This window comes from Conger conger, chromosome 5, assembly GCF_963514075.1.
Source record: "Conger conger chromosome 5, fConCon1.1, whole genome shotgun sequence".
In the NCBI taxonomy this organism is placed as follows: Eukaryota; Metazoa; Chordata; class Actinopteri; order Anguilliformes; family Congridae; genus Conger; species Conger conger.
In genome coordinates this window covers 33,165,572-33,178,526 of record NC_083764.1, presented here as the reverse complement: position 1 = coordinate 33,178,526, position 12,955 = coordinate 33,165,572, and the positions used below count along the sequence as shown (strand labels likewise).

Genomic DNA, 12,955 nt, shown 5'->3' with positions numbered 1-12,955 from the left:
ATTTTTTATTTTCATTATAAATAAAATAAAGAAAAAATACCTTTTCTCTCAGGTCAGGGTATAAAATACTACAGATAGGCCTATTGTCTCCAGCTATGCCGATGTATCCACGGCTAAATGGAATGTTCATTCATCTTTTAAAATGACTCCGTGTTTGTAGATCACCTGTATCTACTTTGTAATCGAAATGAACGTTATCATAATCTTGCCTCTAGTAGCCTACCAAAGTCAAATAAAATGTCATCATTATAATGTGACCATGTAACTTCATAAAATGACGTTTCAATGCGATTTTTAAAATGTAAATACTTTACCTAACACAGCCAGTTACAACACAACTCATATATGTTTCCACTATAAATGCAAGCGAAATGTATATAAAAAGTTTATAAAACAGTCACGTTTGTCATTTATGGACGGTCCGACCTAGATTTCTGCTGCCGTTGACCATAATCAAATGCTTTCATTTATATCGTTCAAATGACACGTTAAGTCAAAAAAGTGCCGTTAAAAAGCTAATTGTATGGGTTTGTGTTATTCGTTTATGCTAACTAAATCATACTAACCACATACAGGGACCAGTAAAGGCGAAGAACACACTAGCAATTTAGCTATTGTAAGTTTTATCTCCACTACTGCGAAGTAAAAAAGTGGAAAAATTATGTTTTCTGTGAGGAATGTATTGGCGAGCTCACGTGCACACACAGCGGTCTACCTTCTAAAGCTCCACTTTGCCCTCCCTAATAATAATGTCATAGGCTAATTATAATGTGACAACATATCTTCATAAAAGAAAGTTTCAATGCTATTTTTTTAAACGGAAATAAGCATAACTTGCTATTATTTGACGTTCAGGTAATTCAGGTAAAATTTCCCTCGGGATGAATAAAGTATCTATCTATCTATCTATCTATCTATCTATCTATCTATCTATCTATCTAATTAATGGAAATCACAGTTAGGTGGAGCAGACACTGTCCCTGGTTAGAGCCTGTAATTAGCTTTAGGAGTGATAAAACAGATGGCTCTGTTTTCGTGTCTGGATGTTTCATGTATTGTGTTCAGAGGTGTGATGGCCTCGCCTGCATAGATCTGAGGCGACAGAGTCTAGCTTGAATCTTTGTCATGAAGCCTTAGGTGTTATCTGAAGACTAGGTGTTATCGATCCGTGAGCTTGTTTGATTGTTTTGAAGTGAACTATGTATGCTAATAATATGCAAACAGAGTTGACTTGGCAATTGTGAAGTCTGTTTTCCACGTGCTTGTTTGATCTATTGTGTTGAAGTGTAATAGCATACGGAGATAGTTTGTCGGGACGTACTTTGAAGAAAGCTCTGTGTGCTAATGACACTTGGCCAAATCAGCCCTCCTAGTCGCGCCAATATCCACAATAACTTCTTTTGTGTTACAAGCAATATAAATTATAAATATTACATGGTAACATGAATTGGCATTGACTAATGTATTTCTTAACATAATTTAATTATATACAAATGTATTAATTTAGCATGAAATTAAGTTTTAATTTGCACATTATATATTTGTAGTCTATAATGTCATGAAAACTGTTCACACATGTGAGTGATGTTTTGAAGAGCGTCTACTCTTGTTTTTTTTTTTCTTAAAAAGGTTTTGTTTTTATTTTTGCTATAAATAAAATAAAGAAAAAATACCTTTTCTATCAGGCCAGGGTTTTTCTCTCAGGTCAGGTAAAGTGATACAATGAATAGGTCTATTGTCTCCAGCCCTGTAGATATACCCACGGCTAAATGGAAAGTTAATTCATCTTTTAAAATGAGTCCATGTTTGTAGATCACCTGAATCTACTTTATAATATGATATAAAAATGAATGTAATGTGCGTTTAAAGTGTCATTTCATTTGGCAAGTACCACAAACTAAATAAATACATCTTAGGCAACATCCTAGGATCTAAATTCCGCAAAGACCGTCAAATCCCGGTGAAGCAAATGATGACTCTTATATTCAACCCTTTCACTACTAGGTTTAGGCTATATAAAAACGAATGTTAATTCATCTTTTAAAATGTGTTTGATCGAAATCGAAATGAAGGTAACTTAACGTTATCATCATTTGGCCTGTAGTAGCCTATGAAAGTAAAAGAAAATGTCAAAATTATCATGTTACCATGTAAACTCATAAAATGACGTTTCAATGCGATTTTTTGAATGTAAATACTTTAACTAACACGGCCAGTTACAACACGACTCACATATTTTTCCACTATAAATGCAAGCAAAATGTATACAAAATGTTCATAAAACAGTCACGTTGTTGACAATATAGTATGAGTATGGCGCTGTTATAGTGACAGATAATGTGTCAGTGGGTTTTCCATAAAAATATTTAAATCCTTATTGACAGAATGAATGCACATATAAATAATTATATAAAATATTGACTGAATCGGTGTAGGCTGAAGCTTTAGCTTAATACATTCACACATTCAACCCTTTCACTACTAGGTTTAGGCTATACAAAAAAACTAAACATAATAGAAACAAAAACGGTTCAAAACGTTTCATACACAATAATACGCATACCTGAGCTCTTTATGATTTTGAGTGGGCGTGAGTTCATTTGTAAAGGGCGGGGAATTTTGAATGCGGATCGACAGCCATTGGCGGGAAGGGACCTTAAATTCCTTTCGAAATGCATGGATCGGCCTTGACAGCCAAGCAGAGGTAAGTGATGAGAATTGTTGCTGTTGTTGGTGAGGTTTTTTTCACGATATATTTTTGTTAAGGCTGGTGTGTGTAAAGATTATTCAATTAAAGCTAAATAAGAATTGGAAAGGGAGGGCACAATTCTGCCTTCTATTTGTATAACGAATCAACATAATTCTAAGTGTATATCATAAGACCAGTACCCTATGTTTTTGACGAGATGTTATTTTTAAATAATAGTGACCTACATAGGACATAAAAATTATGGTGATGTACAAACAGTGTGTGTTGAAACAATGGCTGTACCATGTACCATTAGGTTTTGGGTTCGCAGATATAGGCTATGTTTTTTTGTGGAGACAATTCTGTCGTTGAGCGTTTGGTGTAATGTGTGTGTAACTGAAGGCTTTCGGAACATTAAGTATTGGAGAACAGGGAGCTGAAATCGAGGCAGTTTAGATTAATTTTAGGAAATGCTAGATGGCGTGCAGCCTATAAATGTAGTTTGATGGTGTAGCGTATTTTGCTACTATTATTGATAACACTCTATACCTAGCAATATCGAAAAAAGTTATCCCCCGCTGGTTATTTTTGAATTACTTTTATTGACATTTTTATCGGACGTGAAATGAGTCGTCGCCCTGCTCGGGCATTAGCCGCTAAAATAGCGTTGATACTGTGGGGATAGTCAGTGCTAGGCTAAGAGATGCATTTCATGAAATGCTAGATGGCATGCAGCCTATAAATGTAATTGATGGTGTATTGTATTTTAGTTAAGTTGAAACCATGATTCTGGTTGGGATTTGGCTTGAATTTCCAGACTACGTTTTCCTCGGCTTTCCCTAGATGGTCGCATTCCGGCTTATTTTGGTAATTCATTTCACTTTCTGGTACTTCCGACTATCTACAGTTTTTGATGAAGCAAGGGGAAATCAATATTCCCTTTATCTGGAGAAATTATTCTTGGCGTATTCGTCTTTTTCCCGTAGTGTGCGGTTTCCCAGTTTGGCAGCCGTTTTTTTTTTTTGGTGTTATAGGATAGCGAGGTGTTTCGTTTGGTCACTTTCTAAACGCATATGGTTTTCGTGATCGTCATTGTGTATCATCTGTGTCTAGCACTAAGTCACAATTCGCCACTGTCGGAGGTAACATCCGTGCCCTGCTTACGCCCTATGGGTTGGGGATCTATGTCTATGAGTTTCCCGTGGCGGATTACGTAGTTGGGCTACTTTTGCATAAGCCTTTTAGGCCAAGTTACTCATGCTTTTCGTTCCCTTCTTAGTGCCTGTTTATATGTATTTCACTATATATACGCGAGTTGCCGTTCCTGCACGGTGTGAGGCTCAGATGGCCCGGAGTTCTATATAGGGGATTTTCGAGGCTGCTCGTGTGTCTGTTTGAATAAATGTGTATGTGTTAGTGCGTTAAGTTCACAAAGTAGTTGACATATTTGTAAGTCTCCTTAGTCAGACGAGCCTAGGTTAGCGCATGGTGAATATCTGAGGCTGCCGATTTTCCTTTAAACTCAGGTCGTGTACATGGTTGTGGCGGATCGCCCTCTCCAGTTAAGATTCTTAATAAAATAATTAAAGGTCCTAAATGTAAATGCCAACCAAATGTACTATAAATCTTATACATTACATTTCAGACAGCCGTTTTTATGTAAAAAGTAATCAATTTTTTTGTAACGTCATCACCTGTACCAGCTGTAGTCCACTTGACAAAATGTATTTAGGGTAGGTCTACAACACCCAGCCCAATGTTTATTCTCATCTACTTTAAGTATATGGATTTAATAAGTAAAAGAGATATTAAAAGAGACGTTAAAAGACATTGATCATAATCACTATTGGGCAAACTTGTCTTTAACCTTACTTCTTGAGATCATATTGATGTGCCTTTCCAGAAAATGACGACATGCCTATGCTCATGCTTTTATTGGCAGGAAAGTAGGCCTATCATATAATTATGCTATTTAAAAAAAAAAAACCCATACCTAATGCATATCTTGTATTGATGTAAACTTTTATTCTGTTAATAAAATATATTGTAGAATTTTAAGGCCTAGATACAAGACAGGTGTTTGGAAAGTTAGGTTGGAAACCTGGTATGTGCAAGGATATTTTAATGAAAGCCATTACCACTGTGTAATGTGTTCATGTGTAGCCTACTGGTGTTGTTCCACAAGGTTACTTAAGTACATAGGAACGGGCACAATTGTACGCAAGATATTTGTGTAATGAATCAATGTAATCAAATGAAAAACGTTTTTGTAATTTACGTTTGTGGGATTTCTTTTTTGACTAGATGCCGAAGCTGAAGAGATTTCGAATGCGGCGTACGCCAACAAAGAAAAGACAAGGTGATGTGTTTGATTCAACTGTTTGTGTGTGTGGCGATGGATGTACAGAGGCTGTGATGTGTGACACTGAGGTCAGAATTGAGGCCAATGATAGAAATTTGAGCCTAGCATGTAGTGTTGTAGCTGCTGTTAGACATCAGATTGCTAGCGTTTGCACTTGGCAAACATCAGTGTTCAAGGACGTGCGTCTGGAAGGAAACCAGTTGCTCTGTAATGTAGTGAATTCTGGAGAAAAGAGTGGTGATGAGGTCAGTTTGTGTAAGGTGAATGGACAGCACACTGTTTTTAACAGGCAATGTAAAGTTGCTGTGGAAGAACCAGTTTATGGGGATTGTAGTTTGTTGCTTGATAGCAATGATTTGTTTGAGGCATTGCAGGAAGTGTTGCTGAGCTATAATTTGTGTTTGCTAGACCTTGGAGGAGCTGTATGTCTCATCATTAAGCACAAAGATTATTTTGTGGTTGTTGATCCCAATACTCGCAATTCACTTGGATTGGCATCAAATTTGGGTACATCGGTTGCTGTGTTTAACAGTGGTTTTTATGATTTGATGTTGCACCTGACAAATTTAATCAGGTCTTTGAAAGTGCAAGTGTATGGAGTTAGTGGAGTCAGAGTTGAAGTAGCAGAAGCAGGTGTTGTTTCTAAGGGTTCTGAAGTGAATAGAAATGGTGGAGCTGGAAATAGCAGTGGAGAAAGTGATTCTGGCAATGTTGGTTATATTAGAGGATCATTTCACCAAGGTGCTATGAGGTTTAAAAATAATGGAAGGCAGTGTGTTGCAATTAGCTTGACTGCTATGGCAATACATACTGTTGAGAGTGTGTTTTCATGGGATTTTAAACGTCTAGATGAGGTTGTCATTTTGGGTGACCAGCTCTTTACATTTTTGTTTGACAATAGCTTAATTAGTGATCCTAGTGCTTTGAAGTTTTTGTGCATTCCAGATTTGCCATGTCAAATTGCTATTGCCGGGCATAGCTTTCAATTTGAATATGGAGATTTTGTTTCTGGAGATGTTGATGTGGTTGATGGTGAGTTGATAGAGTCAAATGTATGCACTCGTTTAGTTGATGGTTTGCAAACAATGTTTGCAAAATATGATATGTGTTTTTTGACAGTGAGCAGTAGTACTTGTGCCATCATTTATGGGAACAATCAATATGCAGTTGTTGATTCTCATGCACGCAGTGCTTCAGGTGTGGTAGATAGTCAAGGCTCGAGCATAGTTCTGTTTTATAAATCCCTCCAAGATGTGCATAGGCACATTCAGGATTTGGCTACATCTCTTGGGGGAAGGCAGAAGTTGTTTGAGATTACAGGTGTACGTGCAACATTGGCAGGAAGTTCAGGTGAAAGTAGACAGGGTCAAAAGCGGAAATGGCAGTGCACAGATGGTGGTGTTGCGCAGTTGAAAGGGGAGAAATGTGTTGATGCTTCACAGCAGTGTGCTGCATTGTCAGTGGTGGAGAAGGTGTTGCATACACCTAACTGTGATGAAGTTGTGTCAGATGTTATTGTTGGCAGTGATATCAGGAAAACCATGTTCCCTTTTAACCCTTTATCAATGACTAATGCGCAGAAGATAAGTAAGGATTTGAATATGGAGTTTCACATGGAGGATGTGGTTGTGCCAACAGATGTTGGGCCTTTAGGTTCTCCTTGTGAGACTAGTAGTATTGTTGGTGATGGCAACTGTTTTTTCAGAGCAGTAGCACAGGTTGTGTGTGGTACACAAAAAACGCACAGAACAATAAGGCTTGCAGTAGTGAAGCACATAGAATTGCACAGTGTGGAATATGTGCAATGTCTAAGGAGAGAATATACGTCAGTGGCAGATTATGTGTTGAAGTCGAGAATGAAGTATGTTGGCACATGGGCAACAGAGGTGGAAATTCAGGCCACAGCAAATCTTCTTGGCATAGATATTTACACGTACGGTGATAGATGGTTAAAATATAGCTGCATAAGTACTGCGGTGTCAAAGCAAGCAATATATTTAAAACATTGTAATGGTAATCATTATGAAGTTGTGACTTGCGTGCGATATCCTGACATGCAGAATTGTTATGACTTGTGTAAAGTACAAAGGTCGTTGGATAAAGAGTGTACGGGTGTGCGTACAAGACAAACCAGCTGTTGTGGTATTTATGGAAAGGCCAGCCCAGGAAAGCAAATTCCTAATGAAAAGCAGGCAAATGTGAAAAATGTGTGTAATTTTCCAGAATGCTATTCAAAGAGAGCTGTTAGGAAGTGGAATTTTCATATGAAATTGTATTATACAAATAACAAAGGATACCAGGTTAAGCACAAGGAGGCAGGTTTGAAGACATATTATAGAAATCATCAGAAATTGCAGTTGAGTGCCAAACTTGGAAGTATGTTGAAATATCACAAAAGTGCAGCATATAAACATAGCAAAAAAGAGGCCAGTAAAATAAAGTATCATAAAAATGCACAGCATAGGCAAGCAGTGCAGGAGGCCAGTAAGGTGAAATATGGAAGCAATATACAGCATAGGCAAGCAGTGCAGGAGGCCAGTAAGGTGAAATATGGAAGCAATATACAGCATAGGCAAGCAGTGCAGGAGGCCAGTAAGGTGAAATATGGAAGCAATATACAGCATAGGCTAGCAGTGCAGGAGGCCAGTAAGGTGAAGTATAGGATAAATGTACAGCATAAGCAAGCAGTGCAGGAGGCCAGTAAGGTGAAGTATGGAAGCAATATACAGCATAGGCAAGCAGTGCAGGAGGCGAGTAAGGCTAAGTATGCAAGGAATGCCAAGCATAGGCAGTCAGTGAAAGAGGCCAGTAAATTGAGATATCGTGGCAGTGTATTGCACAGGGAAAATGTTAAAAACTATAATGCATCCAAAAGGCAGCAAGTTAGACAGCAACAGGGAGTTTTTGACTTTGTTATGAATGAGTTTTTGGACAAAGTGAAGTTTGGTCCAGATTTTGTTTGTAGTGTATGTCACAGATTACTTTTCAGGCATCAGGTAGTTAAGTGTAAGAGGGAGACGTATGGGAAGCAAGTTCATAAGGCACTGTTAGCTGATAAGTGCATTACAGACGAGTTTTTGCACAAGTGTGATGTTTATTGTGTAGCACCATGTCAGTGGTTGGATACGCCTAAAGGGCAGTTGTGGATCTGTCACACTTGTCATAGCAAACTTGGTCGAGGTGAAATGCCAGCTGAAAGCGCAGTTAACAATTTAGCGGTTTGTCATATTCCTGTTGAGCTCAGTTGTTTAAATACTTTAGAGCAACATTTAATAGCATTGCACATTCCATTCATGAAGTTGTTGGCATTACCAAAAGGTGGCCAAAATGGAGTGCATGGACCAGTGACTTGTGTACCAGCTAACATTGTCCACACAACAAATGTCCTACCCCGATCAGACATGGAGGGCTCTTTGTTGCGTGTAAAATTGAAGCGCAAGTTAACTTACAAAGGCCATTATAACTACCAATTTGTAGATGCCAAACGTATTAGACAGGCTTTACTGTCTTTAAAAACTACAAATAAATATTACAGAAACGTACAATTTAATAGAGATTGGCTGAACGACTTTTGTATGGACAATGTTGAAGAGGGTACTCTCAGGGATCCCATTGTAGACGGGAAGGAAGAGATTCCTGGGAATTTAGTTGAAGATGAGCTTTTGCATGATAGACAGCAACATTGCATGTATATGGATACATGTTTGCAGCCTGTGGATATTGGGCAAGAAGTACTTGATCAGTATTTTGACAGTATTTTAAATGTTGCCCCAGCAGAAGGGAATAATCCGGTGAAGGTGCTTTTGGATAAGACCAATGAAGCCAAGTGTTTCCCTGTGTTGTTTCCACAAGGTGGTCCTACCTTTCATGATCCGCGGCAAATTCGATTGACCTTGTCACGTTATTTCAACGTTAGAATTTTGCACGCGGATGGTAGGTTTGCTCAAAATGTTGACTATATCTTTTATGCACAGTATTTGACCGAAATTGAACAAGTTGTTTCAAATGTGTCAATAGCTCTGAGGAAGGGTCAGACCGATAAAGTCAGCAATCGAATGCTGAAAGATGAGCAGTCGATTAAGAAAATGCTCCAAAGCGATGCGGGGTATCGGTTTTTGCGTCCCATTCGTGGAACTCCTCCTTTTTGGCAGGGAGTGCAAAAAGACCTATTTGCTATGATAAGGCAATTGGGCATACCGACATGGTTTTGTTCCTTTTCATCTGCAGATATGCGGTGGACAAACCTATTAAATAGTATTTTGCATCGTGAACATAGACACGAAACAGCTGAGGGTTTAGAGTGGGCAGATAGATGTGACCTTTTAAGGCGCAATCCTGTCACTGCAGCCCGCATGTTTGATTTTAGGTGGCATTGTTTTTTGAATGAGGTGCTTATGTCTTCATGTGAACCAATTGGCAAGGTGGTGGACTACTTTTACCGGGTTGAATTTCAACAGCGTGGGTCCCCTCATGTGCATTGTTTGTTTTGGATTGACAAAGCACCTCACATAGATAAAAACGGAGATGAAGAGGTCATTGACTTTGTCGATAGATATGTCACTTGTGAGTTGCCTTGTAATGATGACACCCTTTTGGATGTTGTTACATCTGTACAGCAACACAGTAAGAGGCATTCGAAGACCTGTAAAAAAAAGAATACGGTTTGTCGTTTTAATTTTCCCAGGCCGCCATCTATGCGGACGTTTATATGTCGTAAAAATAGCGATCCAGACAAAACTTGTGATTGCAAAGTAGCCGACAATGAAGCACCATGTGAGTGTGCAGAGGAGGCAGGAGATGATAGGAAATTGAGGAAAGTAACGGCACAGAAAATTTTGACAGCAGTGAAATCAGCTGTTGCAGATGAAAAGGCAACATTTGACTCTGTTGAAAGTTTGTTTGAGAGTGTAGGTATAGACCAGGAGACTTTTGAGGCAGCATATCAATGTGTTGGACGACATAGTCACATTGTATTGAAGAGGCAGGTGAATGAAGTCTGGGTAAATCAGTATAGTAAGAGTCTCCTTAAATGTTGGAATGCCAATATGGACATTCAGTTTGTTGTTGATGCATATGCATGCATTGTTTATATAATTTCTTATATATCAAAGGCAGAGAGGGAAATGGGTTTGTTGTTGAGTAATACCCAGCGAGAGGCAGCAAAGCATGGCAATCTTGATGCCAAGGCTGCATTAAAACAACTAGGCAGTGTTTACATGCATAATAGAGATGTCTGTGCACAAGAAGCAGTGTACAGATTAACTAATATGCATCTAAAGCAGAGCTCACGGAAAGTGCAGTTTGTTCCAACAGGTGATAGCATAGTAAAAATGAGTTTGCCGCTAAGTGTTTTGAAGCAAAGAGTAGCGTCAAGGGATCTCTCTCAAAATGATATGTGGATGACAAGTATTGTCGATCGGTACAAGAGCAGACCTGTTGCAGGTGTTTTCAGCGACATGTGCTTGGCAACATTTGCGTCCGAGTATCGCATTTTGAGTAGAAATGAAAGATGTAAGAGCAGAATTGAGTTAGAGAATAACTTGGGATTTGTGGCAAAGAGAACACGTACACAGCCTGCTGTTGTACGTTATGCACGGTTCTCTGTTAGTAAAACTCCAGAAAAGTTTTATCAAAGCGTTTTGCAATTGTTTTTGCCTTATCGAGTAGACGGTGAACTGAAGCCACCAGGATTTGAAACTTTTGAGCAGTACTACAGTAATGGACATGTCTGCTGTAGTAATGGTGTTGAAGAGACTGTGAAACAAGTTGTTGATAGGAATAGGAACATGTTTGACCTGGATGCAGATGTGTTAGATACTGCTCAAAATGTTGTTTATAGTGAGGGTGTAGTTGAGGATATGTGGTGTGAGCTCTGCCCAGAACAGGAGTCAGAAAGGTTGGAAAGTGAGCAAGAACGTAGGGAGCAGGTTCAGACGTGTGACACTGAACTGGAACATATTCCAGAATTGTCAGTAAGTCCACAGGTTGCTTCTTTAGAGAAGAACCACATGGTCATGTCCAGGGCTGATGGTCTGCATTTGATTAGGTCTCTAAATGATACACAGATGTGTATTTTTTACAAAGTTAGGCAGTGGTGCTTAGGAAAAGTCAGAGGCAAAAATCCTCCACCATTTCATGTTTTCATCACTGGTGGAGCAGGGACTGGCAAGACCCATTTAATTAAAGCCATACAGTACGAGGCGATTCGACTGTTGGCACAATTGTGTGACAATCCAGAGGAGACATGCGTTTTGTTGACTGCTCCCACTGGAATTGCAGCTTACAATTTAGGTGCTGCAACTATTCATCATACATTTTGTATTGGCACAGACATTAAGTTACCCTACACACCTTTGGGTGAGGAGAAACTTAATACTCTCCGTGCCAAATTTAGTCATCTTGAAATGCTCATTATTGATGAGATTTCAATGGTAGATCATAAGTTGTTGACGTATATTCATGGTAGACTACGTCAAATTAGGCAAACGGGGGACTTTTCTCCATTTGGTAGTGTCAGTGTTGTTGCTGTTGGGGACTTTTTTCAGTTGCCTCCAGTGAAAGGCAAACCACTTTATGTGGACAACGCTGGTGTGGACTTGTGGAGTAGTAACTTCAGTGTAGTGGAGTTGACTACAATTGTAAGACAGAAGGACCATTCGTTTGCACAGCTATTGAATCGGTTGCGGACACGCAGCAAACAAACTCCCCTTAATGACAATGATGTCACAATGCTGAAAAACTGTGAAACTGGTGAACAGACTTCAGCATTGCATATATTCCCGACAAATGACCAAGTACATGAGCACAACATTGGCCAGTTAATTCAAAGTTGTGCTGAATATGTATCTATTGAGGCTCAGGATTTTGAAAGAAATCCTAAAACGGGAAAAATAGAATTAAAGAATGGGCATCACTCTACAGTGTATAATACATGCCTAACAGATACTCTAGTCTTGGGGAGAAATGCTCGTGTCATGCTTCTGAAGAATATAGATGTTGCAGATGGTTTGGTCAATGGTGTGTGTGGTACGGTAACACATATAGTGCAAAAGGCAGGCAACAAGTTTCCCCAAACTGTGTATGTGCAGTTTGATGATAAGCAAGTTGGCTTACAACGTCGGAAACGTTACGCCCCTGTATGTACTGAATTGATGTGTTCCACACCAATATTTCCAGAAGAAGATAGGGTTTCAAATAAAGGTGGATTGCGCAGGCAATTTCCATTGCGATTGGCTTGGGCTTGTACTGTTCACAAAGTGCAAGGTTTAACTGTTAACCAAGCTGTTGTGTCCTTGGACAAAGTTTTTGCAGCAGGACAGGCGTATGTAGCATTAAGTCGAGTTAAAAGCTTGTCTGGGCTAATTATTAAAGATTTTAATGAAAAAGCCATTTATTGTAAAGACATGGTTCAGCAGGCACTTTGTGAAATGCCACGTTTTATGTGTCACTCTAATCTTCCACATTCATTGCCCACAAACAATTTCTCAGTATTTATGCTGAATGTTCAGAGTTTGCAGGGGCATTTGGAAGATTTAAAAGTGTGTACACAGAATTTGCATGCCACCTGCCTTGCTGTAACTGAAACGTGGCTACCTGCTACCTTCAGAACTGATAAAGTTCACATTGAAGGATATGATTTTAATAGCAGTCCACGTTGCTTGGCTTATTCTAGCACAGACTCTGCTATCAAAGCAATACAGGACCAACAACATGGTGGTGTTGGCATGTATACTAATGCTGCCTTGTCTTTTAATATTATACATTTTCCAGACTTGAATTTGGAATGTATTTTGCTGCACTGTTATGACACAAACTCCATACTTGGTGTCATTTACAGACCACCATCCTACCCCATATCTCTTTTTAAAACTAATTTACAGAAATTAGTGGCTATGTTATCTCCA

General features: G+C 39.0%; 1 protein-coding gene across 1 annotated transcript in view; it reads right to left on the bottom strand.

The window, feature by feature from the left end:
- The window catches only part of LOC133129468 (nesprin-3-like), a 529,943-nt gene that overhangs the window by 351,439 nt on the left and 165,549 nt on the right, over nucleotides 1–12,955 (bottom strand). The window lies entirely within an intron of this gene.